General features: G+C 40.7%; 1 protein-coding gene across 1 annotated transcript in view; it reads left to right on the forward strand.

Annotated features, from left to right (window-relative positions):
• Nucleotides 1-23,823: 23,823 nt before the first annotated feature.
• SFMBT2 (Scm like with four mbt domains 2) overlaps nt 23,824-26,042 on the forward strand; it is a 302,167-nt gene continuing 299,948 nt past the window's right edge. Inside the window, exon 1 of the mRNA XM_020965056.2 lies at nt 23,824-24,141. The gene's annotated coding sequence lies outside the window, so the exon portion shown is untranslated. The remainder of the gene's footprint in view (nt 24,142-26,042) is intronic.

Here is a 26,042-nt window from a genome sequence, read left to right on the forward strand (position 1 = left end):
TAACATATAAAGACAATCTAATCTCCATGTAATCAACAATAAAAATGAACAATTAAAAAAAATCTCCCTCTCCCTTACTATCGGTGACACTTTTGAATTTTATAGTGATTTTTCTCTAAGGGCACAAACCCCTTTCAATGTAGGTTATCTCATTTATTTCCAACGTTTCTATCAGTAAGGTAGGACCAAGATTATCAGGCTCATTTTGAAGATTAAACACGAAAGGCAAGACAGGTTAAGTAATTTACCTAAGGTGACTCAGCTTGTGGAAGAGTTACTATTAGGTTTTTCTTCCCGATTTCTAATCTAGAACTCCACTGACTGAACCAAAAAAACTTTAGTGCTATATTGGAATTCAATTCAAGGTTCTTTTCCTATGCTATCTCTATTGGTCCATGACTTCAGCTGAAATTTGGTACTCAGTTTGTCATTAAATAAAAAAAAAAACATGGAGACTTAGATATTATCATCTAGTTCAACATCTTCATTTTACCGATGAGGAAGAAATGAAATTAAGTGGCTTGTTCAAGATCACATGTTGAATTAGCAGCATTACTAGAACTAAAACCCAGAATTCCTGACTCTGATCTCTGATGTTTCTTCCACTTTCTATATTATTACTATTTTTTAAACTTTTTTTACTTTTACTATTACTTACTATAAAGTCTTTTTCTTTCTATAGTTAGTCATTAAACATTATCAAGTGCCTGCTATGTGCCAGTGTTGGGAAGACAAAGAAAGGTAAAAAAAGATCTACTTTCAATTGAGATCTATTAGGGGAGACAACATGTAAACAACTCTATACAGGATAAATTGGAGATAATCAATAGAGAGAAGATGCTAGGATTAAGGAGGATCAGGAAGGGCTTTCTCTAGAAGATGGGATTTCATTATTTTTATTAGGTTTTTTTGGTTTGTTTTTGTATTTTGCTAGGCAATGGGGTTAAATGACTTGCCCAGGGTCACACAGCTAGTGAGTGTTAAGTGTCTTGAGGCCAGATTTGAATTCAGGTCCTCCTGACTCCAGGGCTGGTGCTTTATTCACTGTTCCACCTAGATTCCCCCTTGAAGATGAGATTTTAGCTGGGACTTGAAGTAAGCCAGAAGGTGGAGATGAGTAAAGACAGCACTCCAAACATGAAGGGCAGCCAGTGAAAATGCTCAGTCAGGAGATATCTTGGTTGAGGAATAGTAAAAAGGTTCATGTCACTGAATCACAGTACATGGAGGGGGATGAGGTAAAAAGGGTGGAAAGGAGGAGAGTCAGGATTTTGAATACCAAACAGGTGGTTTTATAGTTGATCCTGTAGGTGGATAGGGAGTTTATTGAATGAGAGTTAGGGGGTGACAGGGTCAGACTTATGCTTTAGGAAGATGACTTTAGTAGTTCAGTGGAAGATGGATTGAAATGGGGAGAGATGTGGTACAGAGATCAACCAGTATACTATTACAATAGTCCAAGGGTGAAGAGATGAGGGTCTGCACCAGGGTAGTGGCAGTCTCAGAGGAGAGAAAGACCTGTATAGGAGACATATCATAAAAGTAAAATCAACGGGCTTTGGCAACCACTTGGAAAGGAGGGAGTGAGGAGTTGAGAAAGACTCCTGTGTTGTGAGCCTGGATGACTGGGAGGATGGTGTTACCCTCAACAGTAATAGGGAAGTAAGAAAGAAGGGAGGGTTTGGGGGGAAAGATGGCATGCTCAGTTTGGGTTGTATTAAGTTTAAAATGTCTTTGGGACATTTAGTTTGAGATGTCAATAGACAGTTGGAGATTCAGGTCTGGAGATCAGAAGAGAGGTTAGGGCTAGATAAGTAGGTCTGAGAATCATTGGCACAGACATAACTGAATCCATGGGATTTATCCTATGAAAACTTTTACTTAAGAAATATACACATTTTTAAAAAAATAGCAACAACAAATGCTTTTGGTAACCGGCTATTGGGATCAGTGTTTGCCTTGTGAAGTTTAAATGAAAGCTTAATAAAAATCAAGCTATTTGAAATGTACAGTGATAGAGTTCTTGTGTAACTCATGGGTTAAGAATCTAGCTCCAAGCACAAGTAGATTAGATTAATTCTCTGGGATCACTTCTCAAGAGTAACTGATGGCCCAGTTTCTGATATTCCAAGGACAAAAACTACTTATGTGAAGATTTCCTATTTGATAAGAATTGCTGGGGGACATTGGAAAGCAGTTTGGTGGAAATTAGGTTTAGATCAGCATCTTACACCATGGAACAATGATCATGATTTATTAAATGATAATGAATAATTTTGGCAGGGGTAGCTGGGAGGAGGAATCTGGAAAACCTTCATTTAGAAAATGCCACTTGAGCTGGCACCTCAACCCTAGGATGTCCAAAACAGAACTCATTATATTTCTCCCCCTAAACTCTCCCATCTTCTCAAATTTCATGTTATTGTCAAAGGTACAGTCAACCAAGTTTATAACCCCGGTGTCATCTTCAACTCTTTACTCCTACTCCACATATCCAACCAGTCACCAAATACTGTTGTCTCTACCTCTGCAATATCTCTCATGCAAATTGCCTTCTTTCAATTCACATAAAGCCCACCTTACTTCAGGCCTTCCTCATCTTTTGCAATGTTATTACAGTAATATCCTTGCTGGTCTTACCGCCTCAAGTCTCTCCAATCCATCCTCTGTAATCTGCCAAAATGACTTTCTTAAAGCTTATGTCTGTCCATTTTACCCTTCCCCCATACTAAGTAAACATAACACCTAGGATCAGTTATAAAGTCTTCTGTGATGTCAAACACTTCACAATTGGTTCCCTTTCAATCTTTATGGTCATCATCATCATCATAATTAATAATAATTAGCATTTATATAGTACCTACTATATGCCAGGCACTTTGCTAAGCACTTTACGAATATTATCTCATTTGATCCTCACAACAACCATTGGAGGTAGATGCTATTACTATCCCCATTTTACAGTTGACGAAACTGAGGCAAACTAAAGTTAAAGTGACTTGCCCAAGCTCACACAACTAGTAAGTTTGTGAGACTGAATTGAAACTCAGATCTTCCTGACTCCAGGCCTAAAGCTCTATCCACTGTGCATCCTAGCTTCCTAAACATTTTTAAACATCACTCCCCTCTATGCTTTCTTTGGTCCAGTCTATTCGCTGTTCCTAACACAAGGCGCCCCATTTTCCATCTTTTTTTTATGCCCTTACACCAGCTAGCCCCATGCCTGGAATGCTTTCCCACCTCACCTCTACCTCTTATAAACCTTAGTTTCCTTCAAGATTGAGCTCAATAAGCACCTTCTTCAAGAAGCCTTTCTCAGTCTCTCCTCTGCTCCTGCCTTCTTCCTAAGGTTATCTTGTGTCGATGTCCCATGTTTCTTATATGTATGTTTATAGGCATGTTTATATACCTTATAGGTATGTTTTAAATATGTATACATATTTTCACATATATATCTCCATGGGGTGTTGTCTCCTCCATTAGAATTTAAGTGCCCTGAGGGGCAGATACTATTTCTTCATTTTCTTAGTATCTTCAGCACTTCTAAGAGTGCCTGGAACATAGTAAACACTTAGTAAGTATTTATCGATTGACTGGGGGCTTTCCTGAATTTTCATATTCATTATTTCCAAGGGAATAGCAATATTCCATCACATTCATGAGCCACAATTTGTTTAACCATTCTCCAATCAATAGCTGTACGCTTTGTTTTCAGTTCTTTGGCATTATTTAAAAAATACTTTCATGAATATTTTGGTGATTATGGGTGAATTCTTTTATCCTTGAAATCTTCTGGGTGCAATGGAATCTCTGGGTTAAAGGATATAGATATGGAAACTTTTTAACACAATTTCAAATTTCTGTGGTGTTTGGACCAATTCATAGCCCTACTCAATGGATATTAGTGTAGGGTGTTTTTCTTTCTTTAGCCCCTCTAACAATGACTAGTTCCGTCTTTTGTCTTCTTGGCCAAGTTGTTTGGTAAAACATCAGAATTATTTTGATTTGCATTTCTCTTAATATTAATTATTGCAGCAGACTTTCATTATTTTTATAGTTTTTACTTCTTTTGAAAACTATATATATCATTTGACTACTTTGTTCATGTAAAACTTTTCAATTTTTATGTAATTAAGTTGATCTATTTTATTTTTTTGTGATCCCTTCTATTCATTGTTTTTAATTAGTACAGTGTCTGGCACAAAGTAGGTACTTAATAAATGTTTTTCCTGTCTGATTGATTGGTTGGCTTAAGAATTCTCCTGCTAGGGGGTGGAGCCAAGATGGCGGAGTGAAAGCAGTGACTTGCTTGAGCTCTCCCCCAAACCCCTCCAAATACCCATAAAAAATGGCTCTAAACAAATTCTGAAGCAGCAGGACCCATAAAAAGACAGAGTGAAACAAATTTCCAGCCCAAGACAACCTGGATGATTGATCAGAAAGTATCATTTTGGGCTGGGAGTGCAGTGCGGCGTGGGTGCGCGGGCCACGGTGAACCTGGAGCAGGCCTCAAAGGACTGAATCAGGTGCAGCAGTGGAGGTTTCCAAACTCCTCAATCCATCAATGCCAAAGGCAACTTAGAAGGTCAGTGGGAAATGTCTGTTTCTGTGGTGCTGAGACAGGAAGGTGGGGTTTCAGCTCCATTCCCCAAAAGCTTGGCACTGGAGGGGCAGCTGCTTCCTGAGCTCCCAGCCCACAGACTGAGGGGGAATCCAGTGGCTGATCAGAGAGAGATTGCAGGGATCTCTTTGCCAGTGCTGAGGCAGGAATCTCTTGCTTTGCCTGTGTTTGGATCTGGGTCACAGTTCTGGGCTACGGTGCTGGGGTGAGGAGGAGTGCTGGCGTGGAGGAGCTTGTAGTGGATGTGAAGAGAAACTCCTCCTCACAGTTACAGGACAGAAAGGAGTACTTATGGTCACAGGCCAGGAAAGGAGTAAACACCTCGCCTCTTATCATACCACCTTGGAAGAACTGAAAATTTGTGGGTCCCTACAACTATCTCTGAAAACAGCTATATAAACTCCCAAAGCTTGGGACAGTACATTCTCCACATTGGAAGCAGATTCATACCTTAACAAAGAGTTTAAAACTCAAGTAATTGGCTGCGATCATGAGCAAGCAATGCAAAAAGAGTCAGACTATATTATCTTACTTTGGTGAAAAAGAAGATCAAAATATACAACCAGAAGAAGACAACAAAGTCAAAGCTCCTACATCCAAAGCCTCCAAGAAAAATATGAATCAGTCCCAGGCCTTGGAAGAGCTCAAAAGGGATTTTGAGAAGCAAGTAAGGGAAGTAGAAGAAAAACTGAGAGTGATGCAAGAAAATCACGAAAAACAAGTCAACAGCTTGCTTAAAGGGACCCAAAAAAATACTGAAGAAAATAACACCTTAAAAAATAGCCTAACCCAAATGACAAAAGAGTTCCAAAAAACCAATGAGGAGAAAAATGCCCTAAAAAGCAAAAATGGCCAAATGGAAAAGGAAGTCCAAAAGACTACTGAAGAAAATATTTCCTTAAAAATTAGAATAGAGCAATTGGAAGATAGTGACTTTATGAGAAATCAAGACACAGTAGAACAAATCCAAAAGAATGAAAAATTAGAAAACAATGTGAAATATCTCATTGGAAAAACAACTGACCTGGAAAATAGATCCAGGAGAGAGAATTTAAAAATTATTGGACTATCTGAAAGCCATGATCAAAAAAAGAGCCTAGACATCATCTTTCAAGAAATTATCAAGGAAAACTGCCCTGATATATAGAACCAGAGGGCAAAATAGAAATTGAAAGAATCCACAGATCTCCTCCTGAAAGAGATCCCCAAAGGAAAACTCCTAGGAATATTTATAGCCAAATTCCAGAGTTCCCAGGTCAAGGAGAAAATATTACAAGCTGCCAGAAGGAAACAGTTCAAGTACTGTGGAAACACAATCAGGATAACACAAGATTTAGCAGCTTCTACATTAAAGGACAGGGCATGGAATATAATATTCTGGAGGGCAAAGGAGATAGGATTACAACCAAGAATCACCTACCAGCAAAACTGAGTATAATCCTTCAGGGGAAAAAATGGTCATTCAGTGAAATAGAGGACTTTCAAGCATTCTTGATGAAAAGACCAGAGCTGAATAGAAAATTTGACTTTCAAATACAGGACTCAAGTGGAACATGAAGAGGTAAACAGGAAAGAGAAATCATAAGAGACTTATTAAGATTGAACTGTTTACATTCCTGCATGGAAAGATGATATTTATAACTCATGAGACCTTTGTCAGTATTAGGGTAGTTGGAGGAAAAAATTATATGTATGTATAGATAGATAGATAGAGGGCACAGGTGAGTTGAAGATTAAGGGGTCATATCTGGAGAATAAAATTAAGGGATGAGAGAGGATTATACTCAGAGAAGAAGAAAGGGAGAGGTAGAATGGGGTAAATTATCTCACAAAAAAAACAAAAAAGAAAAGTCTCTTACAGTGGAAGGGAAACAGGGGAAAGGGAGAGGGAATGAGTGAATCTTATTCTCATAGGATTTGGCTTAAAGGGAATAACATACACATTCAATTGGGTGGAAACTGTCTACCCTACAGGAAAATAGGGGGAGAAGGGGAAGAGAGCAGGGGGATGATAGAGAGGAGGGCAGACTGGGAAAGGGAATAATCAGAAGTAAATACTTCTGAGGAGGGACAGGGTCAAAAGAAAGAATACAATCAATGGGAGGGCAGGATAGGATTAAGGGAAATAGAGTTAGTTTTTCATAACATGTCTACTATGGATGTGTTTTGCATAACTGCACATATACAACCTATATTGAGTTGCTTGCCTTTTCAATGAGGGTGGGTGGGGAGGGAGGAAGAAAAAAAATTTGAAACCTAAAGTTTTAAAAACATATGTTTAAAAAAAATGTTTTCACATGCTACTGGGAAATAAGAAATACAGGAAATGGGGTACAGAAGTCTATCCTGCCCTACAGGAAAATAGAAGGGGAAGGGAATAAGAGAAGGGGAGGGAGATAGAAGATAGGACAGACTAGGGGAAGGGATATTCAGAATGCATGCCATCTTGGGGTAGGGGGAGGGGGGAGATGGGGTGAAAATTTGGAACTCAGAAACTTGTGGGAGTGAATGTTGAAAACTAAAAATAAATAAATTTATACTAAAAAAAAAATTCTCCCCCTAGACATTGCTATGAAAAGTACCTGATCTCTTCCCTTCCTTCCTTCCTTCTTTCCTTCCTTCCTTCCTCCTTTCTTTCTTTTAAAATAGTGTGACCTTTTCTATTCAGGTTGCATTTCAAATTTGGGTTTATTATTACCATGTAATGAATAGGAAGTTGGTCTAACCTTGATTTTTTGCAAACTATTTTCCTAGCAGATCTTGTCAAAGAGGGAATTCTTCCCCAAGTAATTTAAAAGAACAGGTTTATTAAAGAATGATAATATAGATAATATCCCCCACCTCATTTCAATGAGCTCTTTCTCTTCCTTACCTCCATCATAGCTTATCAGTGAACCCAAAACATAGCCCAATCTAGCACCTTCTTACAGCGAATTTCAGGGGACAGGAGCCAGTTAGCCCTTATTCACAATTTAACACCTTGGTACTGTGGATTTGAGGGCCTTGAATGAAGGGGCAGCATTTGTGATGTGTTCGCCTGTGTCTGCCTCCTCTTTGGGGGCTGTGGTTTCTGCAGCATAAGCCTGCTTCTCCTTGGGCTCTGGATTGTCTATATTCCAGTCAATTTCAGCAGGCAAGGGAGAGCACAATCAATGCTCCATGCTGGCTCCCATGCTTCCTGGCCAAATTATCCCCCTGGGAGTTCTCTAGGTCCTTCTGGGGAGGCATTAAAGGCTCAAAATAGTCATTTGGCAGGAAAATTCCACCTTTCCTTTCATTCATCTGTGTTAGCACCTGATCCCCAATCAATCCTGCATAAGGGAATGGGGTAGGGTCATGTTTGAGTAAATCATCTACAGGTACATAATGAAAGTTTCATTTTTAATCTTTTTAATACCATTAACTATCAGAATAGGGAAGGTGAATTTTTTTTTAAAGTGGGAAAAAATCAGGAACATAATTTAATCAGTGCTTCCCAATGTTTTTTTGTTCCATGAACCCTTTGAAACAACAACAAAATTGTGTTGTGAACCCACAGGGTAATTTAATATACTATTCATAATATTCTGCAATTATTTACTGCTTAAGGTGCCATTAAATAACTTTTAGAGAGAATCCCTTTGACCATCATTGTGAACCCAAACCACTAAATGAGAACTACTCATCTAAATCAACAAATTTATTGGTAGATACTCTGTCAGTTTCTATAAGAATCACAAAGAAGTATAAAATATAGTCACTGTTCTCAAAGAGTTTATAGTCTAGTTGAAGCAATATATATGAACATAAAGAATTTAGGAACAATACAAGCCAGTATTGGATAGAAAAGACAGTGTGGTATTGGAGGAAGAACAGTAGATTGAGAATCAAGGGACAAATTCAGCCCTTTGCTTTGGGACTAACTATCAATATGACAGTAGGCAAGTCATAACTTCTTGTGGCTTAGCTTCCTCATCTGTGTAAACAAGGGAAGCTGGAATGATTGACCTCAAATGTCTGTTAGATTCTAAAATTTGTGGTTCTATAAATAGCTAATAAGTGCTATGGTGAATTAAAATTACAGGATTTCATAACTGTGAACAACTGGGGAAGCTAGAGAAGTAGGATTTAAATCAGAGCTTGAGGTTTTGCTAGTTTGTAGACATGAAGAGAAATGGTGCACGGAATGGAAAGTGCAGAAACAATGGGAGCAGAGTCAGAGAAAGAAGTCACGGGGAAAGTTTCACATAGTTGTTGATGGTTGTCCTTCATTCTCAGAGAGGACCAGTGACATCATGAAGGTGATATCTTGACTTGTGCATGCATTGGATCTAAGTAAGGCAGAGCTATGCAAAGTCATCCATTGAGAAACATGTCTCCTTGTGAGTTACCTCCCGTCAAGGACCCCACCCGTCGTGATGCCATTGCAATATTCAAGAGTCCTTTCAGAAGTCTCCAGGCAGAAATGCCCTCCCTCACTCTGGCCTGGGCCTTGTACTATTTAGCCTGCATTATAAAATGTTATATTTGCCTGTCCTACACATTTTAGGCCCTCCTACCTCGCTCTAACATAATGCTATTTTCTAATTTAAGTCACCTGCATCAAGCAGAAATTCTCTAGATTCCTGCCCTGGCCCTATACAGAATAACCCTGGACCCAGACTAAAATCCTAAGGAACTTTGCATGACACCTCTTGCTAATTTGCCACCAAGCCACCGAACAGTCACTCTTTTAAAAGGTTTTCTAACTGCATTCTCTGTCCCTATTCCCATAGTCCTCCTCTGATATCCCATCGTGATGCTGAGGTGATTCTAGGTTCTCAAAGCTCAGACATCTTCTACCTACTAAGCAGGAAAGGGTTCAAGTGTAACTCTGGTGAGAGACTATCTGTTGACCAAGAGCTGGCCTTGCTAAATTCAGAAGGTCTCATTGTTCCATAAGCCTCAAAGAGATAAATATTTTGGCCTTTGTAACTTTCAAATCACCTATTAAATTTTAGAGGGATTGCCACAGTCATTAGTGGAGAAAGTGCCCTCATAAATGAAAGCATGGGTCCTAAAAATATTGATGGATTACCATAATAAAGCAGGTTGATGTGGGGGATAATAAGCCAGCCTCAAGGCCAGGATAAATCTCAGTCCTTTTCCTATCATATTTTGTCCATGTGATCCTGTCTCTCAGTGCTTTAGGCATTTCTCTATCTTTTGTGTGTATATGTGTAGACAATCAGGGTTAAGTGACTTATTCAGGGTCACATAGCTAGTAAGTGTCTGAGACAGGATTTGAAATCAGGTCCTCTTGACTTTAGGGCTGGTGGACTATCCATTGTACCACTTAGCTATCCATAAGCATCTCTTTTAAGACTAAAAGTTATAGAGAAGATGGTGATCTTCATGGGTAGAGAGAATTTCTTCACCTGGAAGTACTCAATATTAATGAAATCACAGGTTTAGTCCTTATTCCTGTAATAAGTTTCTATTACTCCAGTAATAAGGAGAGAGAAAAGGCAAAGGCATGTAGGGAACTAAAAGTTTATTAAGTTGACTACAGTGAGTTCTTTTATTTTAGTGAGATATTGCACAGAATTCTGGAAAACCAGGAACCCATGAATTTGTTTTTTAACTCTTTGGAAAAATAACATTTTTTTTTTGCTATTTCCTATCTGGGAATAATGGTGTCCATTGCTCAGTTCACATTAAGATTAGGATGATGAAGTCAGAGGTAATATTTATGTTACTAAATAACTTCCCAGCATGTATTTAGCTTATTCTTCCTAATGTCATATTCTTATCAAAAAGGACAAAGTAATCCTTTAAATTAGTTATATGTTTTGTTTTTCATTAACTAGTCCTTCTCCTCCCCACCTTCCTAATCAACAATATTTTCTTTGAAAAAGTTTCTCTATATGTTTTACATGATTGCACATGTATAACCTATATCAGTTTGCTTGTCCTGTTGGAGAGGGGCTAGGAAAGGAAGGGAGTAAAATTTGGACCTCAAAATCTTATAAAAAGTAAATATTGAAAATTGTCTTTATATCTAATTGAAAAAATAAAATACTATTTACATTTTTGAAAAGACAGTTTTCTTCTTCTAGAAATTGGTTTAGGAAACATGAATAGGTTGTTGGGGTTTTTGTTAAACTTTAATCTTTGCCTTGGAAAATCTTTAAAAGGTTACAGAACACTCTATCCCTACCCATTTCAGCAGCATTTACAAGGACATAAGCAGATCTTTATTGAGGTAAGAAATAAAACTTTAGCCCTTTATTACAAATGGAGTTTTATTACCAATATCTTCATTTTCAAACATGAAAGTAGCAAGAGATATCATTTTAGAAAAATTTACAAGCAAAAAAGCTAATTTCATTAAAAAAGTTAGTTTTAAGAGAAATAAAATTGGAGTCTATTTTTAAGTGTAACTTTCAAGATATCATCTGTGACCAATTATCTTGTACTAAACAGTGTAAGAATGTAATTCTTTCTGGACTGTCCATATTCTCACACATTCCTAATAATGTTCCTTCCTTTAAAATCAAAATCTGGATCCTTGAATGAAGCCGATTCAGTTTTTTGTTTCCAGTAGATGGCACTGTACATCAAGGCTTTACAGATTTCAATGGGATAGTGCTTTTATTATTACTAATGTATTTACTATTATTATTACTATGCCTTTTATTATTACTATTAGTAGTAGTGGTAATAGCAGTAATAGTAATGTTGTAAGTAGCCCAGCCCTCAAGGTTATCATTTGAGGAGACAACTCCCATGAAGAAGAGGTCAGACATCCCCACCGAAGGCCAACCAATTGCCACCCACAGATCTAGCAGTCTATCTGAAGCAATAGGTCATCCTGAAGGAGAGACAAGAGGCATCATATGCCACTGCCACAGCCTTGGTGGTCATCTCTCCTCAGAGCTGATAGGGTCAGTTCAGAGCCTTGGTAATAGCAGTGTCCCCCCGAGACCATCAAACCAGTTCCACAGCCATCAGTAGAGGAGAAATCATTATGGAGAAAAGGCCCCGCCTCCTTGATTAATACCAGAAACAACTGCTGACTGACTGCCACCATGGGCAATGGGCCCAGGAGCCCTGGGAATGGCAACATCTCTTACACCACCAGTCCTGCTTCCAGCACATCCTTCAGAGTCATTATCTGGGGAAGCAATCCCTGAGAAGAAGGGGCTAGCCCTCCCCACCCACTACTAACCGATTGCTGTACCCACAGAGCGAGCAAGGGGGCACCCTGAGGAAAAGGCAGGAAGCTGCATGTGCCAGGCAAGTCAAACTACTTACCACCATCATTTTGACTCCCATCTCTCCTCAGACTCCGATGGAGACAGTTCAGGACTCTGAACCCCAAGGGCCTTGGGAATAGCAATGCTTTTAGCCCAGGAGCAGCTTCTGTGGAGGTGGAGCCTGGCACACCTGCTCCTGTAGGTGCTAAAGCCATAGCTACTGAAGACCCAGAAAAGAAAGTTATTGCCACCCAAGCTCGTGGCACTCTCAAATGGTTCAATGCCAGAAACTGACAGTATTTTTATCACTGGAAATGACATTAAAGTAGAGATATCAGCCTTTCTGTTGCTCTGCAAGGACCATGGGATCATTTCATTTGACTTGTAGTGGAAATCTCCCATATATGTTGTCTCCCCCATTAGAATGTGAGCTCCTTGACACAAGGGACTGTCTTACTTTTTAAAAAAAATATCTCCAGGACTTCTGTCACTGTCACTGACTTCCTGAAACAAACACAAATGCATTGGAATCTTTGAAGCTATGATAGAACAATACTCTTACAGTAACACAACCCAGGTACTACCTATCCCAAATACATATATATCTATATAGATATATATGTAGGTAGATATACATACATACACACACACATACATACACATACATACACATACACAAATATGTATATTTGTATATACATATATGCACACATACACACGTGTGTATATATGTGTATGTACATATATATGGATATTTAATAAAATTGTTGTATTCATAAAACACAAATTGGCATCTGCATTTATACTTAATTCTCTGCCTAGATATGGATTTTTGATTGCTTGGCTCAACTCATTCAGTCTGCTTTTATGTTGTCTTCTGCAGGATCTCTTCATAGTTCTGTACTGTGGAAGGTTCATTCACACCTGGGTCAGTTAACTTTTAATAGGAGCCCTTTCCCCCCCCAAAATAGACAAGCCTTCCAGGCCAAACTGCATCTGTAATCCCTTTCGTCTGTTTTGTTGGAGAGAATGGGGTAAAAGAATGAATAACTTAAATGATCCAGGCTATTAAAGAACCATGCAAGCGCATATCCCACTCAGTACTGGACAGAGCTTATCACCTGTGTTCAAAGGGTGTTGTTGTTCAGTCCTTTTTCAGTCCTGTCTGACTCTTTGTGACCCATTTTTGCGGCTTTCTTGGCAAAGATACTGGAGTCATTTGCCATTTCCTTCTCCAGATAAGGAAACTGAGGCAAACAGTGTTAAGCGACTTGTCCAGAGTCACACGGTTAATAAGCATCTGAGGCCAAATTTGAATTCAAGTCTTCCTGACTCCAGGGCCAGCGCTCTATCCACTGTGCCACATAGCTGTCAATCCAAAGGGTAGTACACTTTAAAATACTGGTATGTAATATTATAGTACAGTATATTGTATATTCCAATGGAGTGAAAGATTTATTCAGTCTTCTTGAGCTAGGATGATTGGAAATACAATCCTAATAGCAGATTTGGTCTGTTCTCTAAAGAACAGCCTATCTGAATTTGGAAAGATTCTTCACATAAAAGTTAGCAACTAGGTTTTAGACAGAGCAACTCATGCAATTCCAATTTTTAAGAAATAGGGGATGATTTTGAGTCAATGGAAGGGGTTAAAAATCACAAATACTTATAGTATTGAGGTAAATATATAGTAAATGAGTGTTATATAGAGGCAGGGTAGTTCAGTGGATGGAGCACTGGCCCTGGATTCAGGAAGAACTGTGTTAATAAAATGTAGCTTCAGGCTCTTCTAGCCCTGTGATCCTGGGCACGTCACTTAACTTCTATCTGCTTTAGTTTCCTCTTCTGTGTAATGGGGATAATAGTACCTGTCTTCCAGGGTCGTTGTAAGGATAAACTGAAATAATACGTGGAAAGTGCTTTGTACGTCTTCAAGCTATATCAATGCTAGCTACTACTATTACTGTATAGTGTATCAGCATATATTGTATGTACGTATGTATCAATATGGGAGTCTATGTACTCAAATACATGTGATAGTAGCTGCGGAAGCGTGTTACTGATTTCCACCACAGCACTTATATTCCTCAGCCAGAAAGGGGCTATACATCAAATCTGGCACGCTTGCAAATCAGCTATACTAACTCTAAATATATGTAATCGGAGAGTCCAGAAGTCCTGTATTTTTTTTTAATATGTACTATATGTTGTTCAGTTATTTCAGTCATGTCTGACCCTTCATGACCCCACTTGGGGTTTTCTTGGCAAAGACACTGGAGTAATTTGCCATTTCCTTCTCAAGTTCATTTTACAGATGAGCAAACTGAAGCAGATAGGGTGAAGTGGCTTGCCCAGGGTCACAGAGCCTGGTCACAGTGTCTAAGTTAGGATTCCTCCTCACTCCAGGCCTGGTGTTCTTAATATGTGCTATAAGCTGTTAATTTATCCAAGAAGGAAAGAAATTCCTTTAAGTAACGAAGACTTATAGTCCTAGGATTCTGATAATTCTTACTTTCAATCAACAAGCATTTTATTAATTAATCAGTCAACCTACAAACACTTATTAAGCATTTAGAATGTACTGAACACCAGGCTAAGTGCTGGGCATACAAAGAAAAAGCAAAAATAGTCCCTGCCCTTAAAGAACTTATATTCTCATGGGGGAGTTATTGTTGTTGAATCATTTCAGTCATGTCCAACTCTTCATGACCCCATTTAAGGTTTTCTTGGCAAAGGTACTGGGGTGGTCTGCCATTTCCTTTTCCAGCTCATTTCACAGATGAAGAAACTGAGGCAAACAGGGTTAAGTGACTTGCCCAGAGTAAGTGTCTGAGGTCAGATTTGAATTCAGGAAGATGTATATTCCTCAATCTAGGCCTGGCACTCTATCCACTGTGCCACCTAACGGGCCCTCTCTTGGGAGAAACTACAGATATATAGGTATATAAAAGATAAATTTCGAGAAACCCTAGTCAACAGTTTAGAGACTTTTCCCATCACTTTGCCATAGAATAGAGACAAAGAAAGAGATCGAAGTAGCATGATATAGTGGGTGGAACAGTGGACTTGGTGTCAGGAGGACCTGCCTCAGATATTTGTTATCTATAGGATTCTAAACAAGTCACTTAACCTCCCTGGTCCTCAGTTTCCCCATGTGTAAAAAGAAGGGGTTGGACCCAATCACCTCAAAGGTCTCTTTCAGCTCTAAATCTGCGATCCTATGATTCTTTTTTTTTTTTCCTGCTCAGGGGCCCAAGATTTCAACTTTTCCCCTCCAAATAGAGAAAAAAGTCAATCGCAGATTCACTGAATCATGGAACTTCAGAATTAGAGGAAAGTTCAGTGGCCATCTAGTCCAACCCATGTCCAAAAAAGGAACCCCCCACTATAATTATAAGCTTTTGCTTGAAGATGTCTGATGGGGAACAACCTACTATTCCCTGAGACAGCTCATTCCACTTTTGGAGGCAATTTCTGCCTTTGGATAGAGGTAGAATCTTCAGATCTTTGCACTGGAAGGCACTTAAGGACTGCAGAATCTGACACCTTCATTTTACAGATGAGGAAAATTGAAACGCAGAAAGAGTTAGGTGACTTGTCTGAGAGGACCCCTCTTAGTGACAGAATGAGGTGACAGAGGTGTCACTAGAACTCAGGGCTTCTGAACTTTCCGATTTAGTGCTTTTTCTGCTCTGCTCAACTAGTTCTTGCATTGGGAATGGGGAAGAGGAACAAGGGATGAAGTGAGGTGGGGAGGAGTCTCTCTACATTTCAGATCTCTTAGCCTTAGGCTGTTTGACACATTGTTATAGTAGAAAACAGGTAAGACAATGATAGACATATGTGTTTAAAGCGGTCGTGGAGGGAGAATCGGTTCAAAGCCCAAGCTGAAGAGGGATTTCCTATACATATATGGTAAGATCCTCTACATCAGGCCTGTACAACATACAACCCGAAGGATTTTGGGCCATTGCCGAGGGTCACGTGACAGCTGCCCGAAATCCTTTGGCAGACCATATGTTGTGCAGACCTGATCTAGATGTTCCTCTTTTCAAATGACATTATGACAACTGGGTGCCCTCAAGAAGTTCACATTCTTTTGGAGGGGGACACAGCATGAACAGAGATGAATAAAATACAAACCATACGCAAAGTAATTTCCTGGGGAAGAAGGGACTAGTGCATGTAGTGATCAGGATAGACCTCATGTATCCCGAGGCCTTCAAACTGAGTCTTGAAAGAAACTAGAGATTCCTAAGGGGCAGAGTGGACAAAAAGGTGCATTTCTGGCCTATAGGACAGGCATGACGATGGGAAATGGAATGTCACATGCACAGAACAACAAGCAAGTTACTTTGGTTAGAATAAGACCGTGGATGGCTTTGAATGTCAAACAAAGAAGTTTTTGTTTGATCCTAGAATTAATTAGAAAAGTTACATAGTGAGACCTAAGGTTAGGAGTTTTAGTTTGGCAAGTTAGTAGAGGATGGATTGGAAAGGCAAGGAAGCCAGTCAAGGGGTTATTATGACAATCTTTGCAAGAGGCTATGAGGGTCTGAACCAGAGTAGTGTGAGGAGAGAGAAGGGAATGGATGAAACATAGGTTGTGGAGGTAGAATCACATGGCCTGTAAAATTATTAGATATAGGGAATGAGGGAGATAGAAGAGTTGAAGATGGCTCTGTGGTTGCAAACCTGGGTGACTGAACATATGGTGGTATCCCCAATAGAAATAGGGAAATTAGGTACAGGGGAGGGTTTGGGGAGAAAGGACAATGAGTTTTGTTTTGCATATGTTATCTTCATGACATTCATTTGGAAAGGTCCAATAAGTAATTGGAGGTATGGGATAGAAACTCAAATAAGGGACTGGTACAGTGTATATTGATCTGGGAATCATCAGCATAGAGATCATAGCAGAACCCATGGAAGCTGATCAGATCTCTAAGTAAGTATAGAGAGAGAAGAGAAGAGGGTCCAGGAAGGTCCTGGAGTACATCTATGCAAAGAGATGATCCAACAAAGAGACCAAGGCAGGAGAGGCCAGGCAGGCAGGAGGAGAATTAATCAAGAGCTATGTCATAAGAATTCAAGAAGAAAAGAGTATTCAGGAGGAAAGGTGTGGTTCACAGTTTCAAATGCTGTAAAAAAGTCAGGAAGAACAAGACAGAAAAGAGCCCATTGGATCTGGCAATTAAGAGATCAGTTATGCTGTTAAATGATGAGGTTAGAAGGCAAATTGTAAGGGTTTGAGAAGCAGATAAAAGAAATAGAAACAAGAAGAATAAATAGTTTTTTGAGAGTTTTGAAAGAAAGTATAGATGAAATTATGTAGTGGGGCCATATAGGGAAGAAATGGTAAGACCAAGTAAAGGTTGTTTAAGGCTGGGGAATATGCGTATGTTTGGAGGTAGTAGATAAGGAAGGAGTCAGCAGATAGGGAAAGATTGAAAATAGAGGAGGGAGAGGTGATCTCTTATTTATAGCAAGCTACTATAAAAGATGGGAGGGGATGGGATCAAGAGCACATATCCCATAAACAGAGGGAATGCCATTGACAAATAGAAGGACTAACTCTTCATCATTTGTTTAGTCTTGAAGCAAAGGAAGAAAGGTTGGGGGATGAGGTCAAGGGGTTCTGAAACAGAATATAAGAGAAGAGGGAGGTCAGGGTGAACAACTTCTGTTTTTTAGCAAAGTGTGGGATGAGGTCCTCTGTTGAGAGAGAGGAATGAAGATAAAGTGTGGGAGGCTTAGGACAAAAGAAAAGAAGAATACATCTGTGAAGTGGGTAGTCAGTTAGAGGAGAGTAAAAGGATTGCTGTGCTCATGTCAAGATCCAGGTGAGATTAGGTAATACCTATTTGTATTGGACCCGGACTGCATTGTTATGTGGCTTCTTGAAGCTTTCATTCAGCAGCATGAGTAATACTAGTGAAGATGAATGTGGGGATACCCCAGGTGTGGGACTTGACAAGGCTTGAGGAGTAAAAGGACAAAGGGGGAAGGGAGTCGTGTGCAGAAGACAGTCTCCAAAGAACTCAAAATGAATATAACAGAGGAACATGGGTGTGTATAGGTAGGCTGTGAAACATCACAAATGAAGAGTTACAAAGCAGAAATGGAATAAAGGATGTCATCCAAGAAATAGACAAGTAGAAAAGGAAGATGGTAGAAAGGAAAGATGGATTGGTCCGTGTAGCCTGGTAGCCAATTCAGCCTGTGTACTACACTGGTATCCTTGTGAAGTCAGGAGAACAAGAGGAAGATCCCCAGCACATCAGTAGTGACCTTATAATAGAATGTGGACATTAGTTGCATAGGGTGGGGCAGGCCCAGATAAACTGCCATCTACACACAAGTTAACAGAACACATTTCATTAAGGAATTGTATTTTTTTTTAAAGATAAACATTTGTTGAATCCACAACCACAAGTAAAGTCAATAAGCATTTATTAAGCACCTATTATGTGCCAGGTGCTGTGCTAAGAGCTGTTGTTACAAAGAAAAGCAAAAACAGTCCTTACCTTCAAAGAGCTAACAATCTAATGGTCACAATATTTTTATTCATAAAGGACATAGTCATCAAACTAAAGAAACAAACTTCAAATTTAAAATGAGAAATTAACAACTCATGTTAAAAAGAGAAATGAAAAAATAAAAACAAATTATAATTATTTTTGGATATTAGGAGGAGCTTGGGAACACCTGGCATTTTGTTGGAGGGAACAATGACATCTCTGAGAATACAGATGCATTGACATATTGGATTAGGTCAGAGGATCTGCTCTGGAATGCCCATCCTGTGGCCCCCATTGTCCTGTACATTTAGCTGGCCTCAGCTATGCTTTATTTTTACCCCTGGCCACCTCTTGCTGGCCACTGTGAATATATCTCTCCTCCCCCTCCTTTTCCCTCAATCCTTCCACCTTCCAGATCCTGAACCATAATCAATTTAATATTGCCATTGCTTCTGGAAAGGGTATGTCATTCTACTCCCTTCTATGGCTCCACTCATCATTCCTGTGATTTTCCAAACCAAAATACCCTGAACTGGTCACCATTTTGGTATATTTGTTGTCTTTCTTTTTGTATCCTCAGCATTTAACATAGTGCCTGACACACTATAAACACTTAATAAATTTTTCTTCCTTCCTTCCCTCCTTCCTCTTCCTTAATTTTTTCCTCCTTTCCTTCCCTCCTTTAATTCCTTCCCTCCTTTAATCCTTCCCTCCTTTCCCTTCCTTCCTCCCTCCCTCCTCCCTCCCTTCCTTCCTCCCTCCCTCCCTCCCTCCCTCCCTCCCTTCCTTCCTTCCTTCCTTCCTTCCTTCCTTCCTTCCTTCCTTCCTTCCTTCCTTCCTTCCTTCCTTCCTTCCATCCATAGTTCTAGAACTGAAAGGGATCTCAGAAGCTGTGTTGTCCAACTCATTTTTTTTTTCTGATGAGGAAACAGACCCAGAGAAGTTGCCTGATGCATAAAAGTGATATACTTCAGAGACAGGATTTGAACCCTGGTCTTCTGACTCCAGTTAGTGCTACTGGAGGCACTAAGGTTTTACACTGGTTGGTTTTGATAAATTTTGAGCATCCTACCCTCCTCTTCTCCCGCTTTTGTTCCAAGCTAACAGTTTAAGCATGTGGAAATATTTGAGTCATTCTGTAGATTAGGAAAAAATGATGGCTTTTCTCCCATATGGCATTTATCTTCTCCAGTGAGGAAAGATAATTTAGGAGTGGCAGGACTATGAGTGAGTTGTCCCAGCTCTTCCCATGGAGTGAAGATTAATGCCATAAGAAATCAGTTATCATGTATCTTTTTAATAAATCATATACTTATAGATGTGATGGAACATAGATTTTGATCTGGAAGGGAACTCAGAGATCAACTAAGTCAATCTCCTTCATTTTATAGATGGGGTAATTGAGGCCCAAATAGGTTAAGTGCTTTGCCCTAGGTCATCCTATAATAAGTGACACAGCAAAGATTCTCTGCCCCCCTTCATCACCTTTGAGGTGATACTTGGGAAGACAGAGTATGCTTAGCATGGGTGAGGAATGTGTCTTTCAACTTTCATTTTTATTTCTGAAAAAGACCCATTGGTTATGCAGCGCCAAATATCAGTTTAAAACTTGGGATAGAATGTGACATGATAAAATATCATAACTTTTTATGTAATGTAGCACTATTAATCCTGAAACCTTTTCAAAGTTTTCGAAACCACACATTTAAAAAACTACAGCTTCATTTTGAAAGGAGCGACTCAAAGTTTATGGTCACATAAGAGACAGTGAAATGAAAATTTTAATCTACGGGTATGGTAAAATGCTTATTGCTAGATTTAGGGTAAATGTTTAACATTGTGCACAGGGATTTGGTGGTATTAATCATAATGGGGTTTGCTTGGCTAAATCTCCCTGCACTGAAAGTATAATTCCTAATAGAGAGCACATTAAGTCTCTTTGACTTGGGAAAGGCATCAGTGGGTTTCACCAATGCTTTAGCTTTGGCACGATATACTGTTTTTTTGGCTTTAATTGATTTACTGTGGCTCCTAACTCTGAATATCTATATCCCCAATGTACCTAGTTCTGAAATAAAAATTAAAGTTGGAAGGTATTGGAATGGGAGGAAGGGGCCACTTTAATTACCTCAGGGAATCACCTAACCAATTTTCAGCTTTCTCATTGGTGTCCTTGGAAGAAGGAGAATGGGGAAGAAATTTAAGGAAGAAAACCAAGGAACTTTCCAGAAGCCAGGAAGAAACAAGTAGAAAAAGTAAAAGGAGTGCAAGACAAATCTTAAAAAAATGGAGCTTCAAAGGATGCTTTGAAATTGGAAAATAGTTTTATTCGATTGCAGAATGCATTGATGATGCTATGAAAAGTTGGACGTAAATACCTTTAGTTAACAATTTTAATAGAAACAACCATGAAACCCTTTCCCCATCTTTTTTTAATCTGTAGCTATTCTAGTCAACATCCCTAAACTAAATGGAACGCACTATTTTAGTCACAGGTGATACATATCTTAACAACTAGAGTCTCAATGCTAATATAAATTGAGAAGAATTAAGAGTTGGCACCATTTGTATACATTAATACACTCTAACATCTATCAGTCTAGGGACTGAATGTTCTTTGCATATTTGTTCATTTTGTTAAAAGAGATTTCTTCAGATCCTTAAAAGTCCAGATTGCCAGGATGGGAAAGATTGGAGACAATAGAGAAGTAGCTTTCCATTGGCCTCTCACACCCCATCTCACAGCTGCACAGGCACAGACTCTTCAGCCCAGGGGAGAAAGCATTTCCCCCCCACCAAACAGAAAACACCCGGAAATTCTGAGCAGTGTCAGGGTAGCTGAAAGGGAGCTTGATCTCTGAGCGGCCTTTGGACAGCCGAAAGTGTCCTCTGAAGATGAAACAGTAAGTTTCATCTGTGGACAGTACACAGTGAATGGAGCAGTGCCGAGGAGTGCGTCTGAGTGAAGAATGGCTTGGCAAATAAACATTTAAAGCATCTACGTGGACTGAGACCGGCTCTAGAGCTCTTTGACTTGAGGGCTGTCTCTGCGTTTTACCCTGGTTTTTCTCCCACACACTAATGCGGATACGCACAAGGTCATTTGCAGACGATCCTGCGTGTGGTGTCTCGAAGTGTGTGTATAACGAAGTGTGTATAACGGTAAAATAGGAAGGGAAGCTCAGGGCTCAGGAGCCTGGTTCAGCTCTCTTAGCCGATCAGGCAGAGTATTAATAAGGATGCTGTGACCCTCGGTCACTTTTGTTCCACCAAGAGTCCAAGCTACGCAAAGTGTTAGAGGGCCAATCCCGCAATTCCCCGGGGCTGAATTTGAGGATGACTTGATGCGCGCGCATAGGGTGGAGGGTCTGCAGCTGGGAAGGCTGGAAGAGGAAGAACTACTCTGACCGAAGTGTATTTCTGCCAATTCCTGGGGAGTCTTGGGGATGAGGAGGAGGGCATTGATTCCACTTTCCCTGGAATTAGAATCCCAGGATCAGATTTTTTTTTTGGGGGGGGGAGGGAGAGGAGAAACTACTGGATTTGGATGAATGTTTACATCTTTTTTTTTTTTATTTAATGTTTGAATGTGTTTGCATGTACACTTCTACCTCCAGCTTGCCCCTCCCGTGCTCCTGAGCCCAGACCCCCTTGACCCACCGTTTTGGTTAAGGGGGAATTTCTGATAGTTTGAATTTTGAAGCATACTTTCCCTCCCGTAGCCCTGGTCTTCCATTAATTCAGGTGGTTGTTCTCCTGAGCTGTCGGAGGGGGTCTTCAGGACACCAAAGGATGAAATGATATTCCGGATCCTGAGCCTCAGCATCCCCCTCCTCAACCGCGTCCCACTCCAACAGCGCCCATCTTCCCATATTCAATCCTGCCCCATAGTCGCCACATCAGTCTTTGAACTTAGGGACAACGCTTCGCTGCTTTTGGCGTCCGCCGGGTGACACACTCCCAGTCCTTAACTAGCGTCCGGTAGCCTCGAGGCTAAAATCTAGACCAAAGTACCCAGTCAACATTTTAGCTGCCTAACTGCTAGAGGTTACTTATCTCCTGGGGTGGGGGTGGGGGAGGAATGGGTGGAACTAGATTGAGCTTCACCTTAGGGACCTTTTTAATATCGAGACAACCTGAGCCGCTAAGGTGAAGTAGAGGGGGAGAGAAGGAAGCGGCCAGAAAGCCCAAAGAGATTTTTCCCAATCTGTGGCAATTAAGGGAGCCGCTCCACTCCGCAAATATCAACTTCCCCAAGGAAAAAAAAAGTGCACACCAAAAAATCCCTTAGCATTCAAACTTCAACCACCACAAAACCCACCTTTCTCCTCGAAAACCTAGACCCAAACCCAAATCACAGGCAAAACCTAAATCCAATCTTTTAAAAACACCGGGTCTTTTTAGTAATCCCACGCAATCCCCAGTACCGGGAAGCTGATATTTCACTAGGTTCATGCCCATCAGTCAATCAATCAGGAATCAACCTAAGGGGTGGGGGTTAGGGAAGACTGTGTCCTGCTCTACTCCGACTGTCAAACTGCTTTTCTGCGTAATGGACTGATTTTAAGCCAACTCCAGGATGCAGCACCACTGGGATGATTTCACTCCGACAAACTGCGAGTTGTAATTTTTCGCTGTCGCTGGGTCTCTTTCTCCCAGTTTTATCTACCTTCTATTCTCTACACCTGCCTCTTCCCCATTCCCGACCTCGAGCCTTGTGCCATGCACAACTGGGGTTGAGCCCACCTTACTGACAATATCATAGGGTTTATTAGCACTGGAAGACACTTTTAAGAATTCAGCTAGCCCCAAACTCCTACCTAGGTCTGGAATTATCCTAAAGTTCCACTTCGACACCTCTAGAAGATGTCAAATAAATAAAATAGCTTTGTTTTCTCTGTCCATAAATCATTCCCCCAAACCCAAAGATAGAAAAGTACAGCATTGGGGACACCTAGCTAATTTCCCACTCGTTGGGAAAGTTTTCCCCTTGTGGTCCCCTCCCTTCCCTGGTAAAAGGTTTCTGAAAGACTGCTAGGGACTAGGCTCAATTTAAGTCAAGGCTGGGTGCAACAGAGTGGGCGGGGCAAAAGTTGCTTACAGTTATTTCTCCACACTTGTTAACATTAGTTTAAAAAAGAACCCCCCCCCCCAACTTTCGAAGAACCTGCAAGTTTGTACACTTGGACCAATAAAAAAAAATTAAATTACTTGAAGAGCGAAGGAAGCAGCCAACCGACAAAAACCAAAACCAACCAGTCACATCTCGTACTTGTCAGTTTCACCGCTGGCGATTTAAACTTTCAGTTGCTAGTCTATAAAGAGGACCTAAAGAGAAGGAGGAAGGGGGAAACTGGGGTGGGGTGGGAGCGGGGGATGGGAGGGGTAGAAAGGAGTGGGTCGGGCAAGTGGGCGGGTGGAGGGAAAGGGAGCTTATATTGTTAACGCAGGCCAGTTGGTTTAAGAAATTTTGCAACCGCTGGAAAAGGTCATTGAAGGAATTGAATGCAAAAAAAAATCATCTTAAAAAAGAGTGCCGGGCATGCGCAGAGGGAGGATGCCATATTGGAATGAGTCTGTAGTGAGAGAGCGGGAGGGAGAGGAGAGAGAGAGCGCGAGCGAGCAAAGGGAAGGAGAGAGAGCGAGCTAGAGAGAGAGAAGGGAGAGCGAGAGAGACGGGGAGAGGGAGAGAGAGACACACACAGATCGCCTTTTCACAACTGAGCTGAGGGGGGCTTTGCCCTTTTAGAGACTGGGAAAAAAAAAAACAAACTTCATCCAGGTAAGACGTCGCTCCGGGCGCTGCTTCTCTAGGCGTCCCACACTTAGCATGGTTAAGGAAATCTCTGGCTGGCAGGTTGAGCGCGCCGATTAGCAGATTTCCCCCCCCCCCCAGTTTAGCGAAAAAAAAGGGTGAGGGTGGGGGGGGTGGAAAGGACAGCTTTTGGGCAAGGGGCAAAGGCTATGCATGGAAGGAAACCATCCCAACCTCAAACTCTCAAACTCTCCTTGATTGCTTTTCTGTAATGGTTTTTTAATTTAAAAAATTTTTGCTCCTCCCCCACCCCCCCGAAAAGCGAGGATGGGAGTGCAGGAGATCCAAGCACCCTAGTTGTAAAGTGCCTCGTTTTGTAAACTGCGTCTTCCTCACCCTCTTATCTGGCCCCTTTACACCTTTATTGGTGAATGCCCTTCTTTTTGCACTTGGCACCACCATCCTTTTGCTTCTTCCAAGGTTCCTCTTTTGTGTTTTTTTTGGGGGGGCGTTGGGAACAACAGCAGGGGAAGGTGGGGGGCGAGGATGGTTGGGAGGACAGTTAGTGCATTTATTTATATATGTGTACACATATACATACATCTGCATTTTTTTTTAAAGTAGTGTTGGGAAGGATTTGCATATGTAGCTAAAATGAAATTACCACTAGTTCTGGAGGGTGCTTTGGAATGGATGGGCTCTCCTTTTTTCTTCTATTTTTTAAAAAAGTAATATCCTGTCATTTGGGGCTTTCCTGTTCATGTGACTTTCTTTCGAATTGACTAGACTTGATCTCTCTGTAGTCTAGAGTTTATTTTCTTGCTTTTCTTGGTGTTTTCCCCCTCCCCCTCCATCAAGCAAAAAACTGCACGAACTGTTTTATTTATTTATTTTGATAAGGGGTGACCGAAGGGGGTGAGCAGTGGAAGGAGGAGGGGTGTGTGTGTGTGTGTGTGTGTGTGTGTGTGTGTGTGTAGGTGCATGAGATGTTGGACAGATATCTAGAGCCTGATCCTTACGTATTTTCTCCGAAGCTCTACAACTGCGGTAAATGAATATTTATAAATCTTGTCAGTTTCAACATGGCGGGCTAAGGTGAATTTTAAAAACTGAAAATAAAGATTTTGAGGTGGGAAAAAACCCAACCGGAGATGCCACCGCCTAGGTTCTACTCTCTTTGGTTACCCCAGGAGGTGTTTTAGCGAATTAAATGGGAAAGCAAGATAGGGGCGAGCCTGCCCTAGTTTTTTCCGCGGTAAAATTCTTAGTGTGTAAAGTCCATTACAGGAAGGGAAGGGAAAGGAAGGGAGGGGGAAAAGAAGGCAGCGAAGTTCCCTCCTCTCATTCGGGGTGTAAAAATACATGATGATGGATGAAATCATTTATTTTAGATGTACATGAGATAACTTCGTCACGCCCCCCCCTTCCTCCTTTCTGTGTTTATGTTGTGGTCTTTTCGCTGTCAAAGGCTCTCAGTAGGTGGAGCAAGGAGGTCCCTATTCAAAAAGGCTAATTGTCCGGTGTATGATGCAGTTGTGGTTGGAGACGCTGGTGGCTTTTCTCCCCCTTCTTCCCCGTGCAAGGAGGCATGCTGTGTTAAGAATTGGACTGCTCTTTCTTTTCTATGTGTGGAGGCGGATTGGGGGTGGAGAGGAGAGTAATGTTGAGTATAGAGCATCAGAGAATGACAGGACCTTAAAAGCACAGCGTCGAGGATGCTGGGCAAGGAGTTTATTCCTGGTTACTTTTTGGAGATGCGCTTTCTGGAAGTCAGGAGATGTAGAGGGAGAAAGGTGTACATGCAAGAATAGGATACTCTTGTATATAGAGTGCTTGGCTTTGGTAAGGTGTGATCCAGGGGTCAATGGGGAAGGGGAGGGATGGAGGAAGGGGGTCGTGTCTTTGAAATTGCAGGTTTGGTGTCTCGG

Source organism: Phascolarctos cinereus, unplaced genomic scaffold (assembly GCF_003287225.1).
Source record: "Phascolarctos cinereus isolate Bilbo 61053 unplaced genomic scaffold, phaCin_HiC Scaffold_1;HRSCAF=81, whole genome shotgun sequence".
NCBI classification, from domain to species: Eukaryota; Metazoa; Chordata; class Mammalia; order Diprotodontia; family Phascolarctidae; genus Phascolarctos; species Phascolarctos cinereus.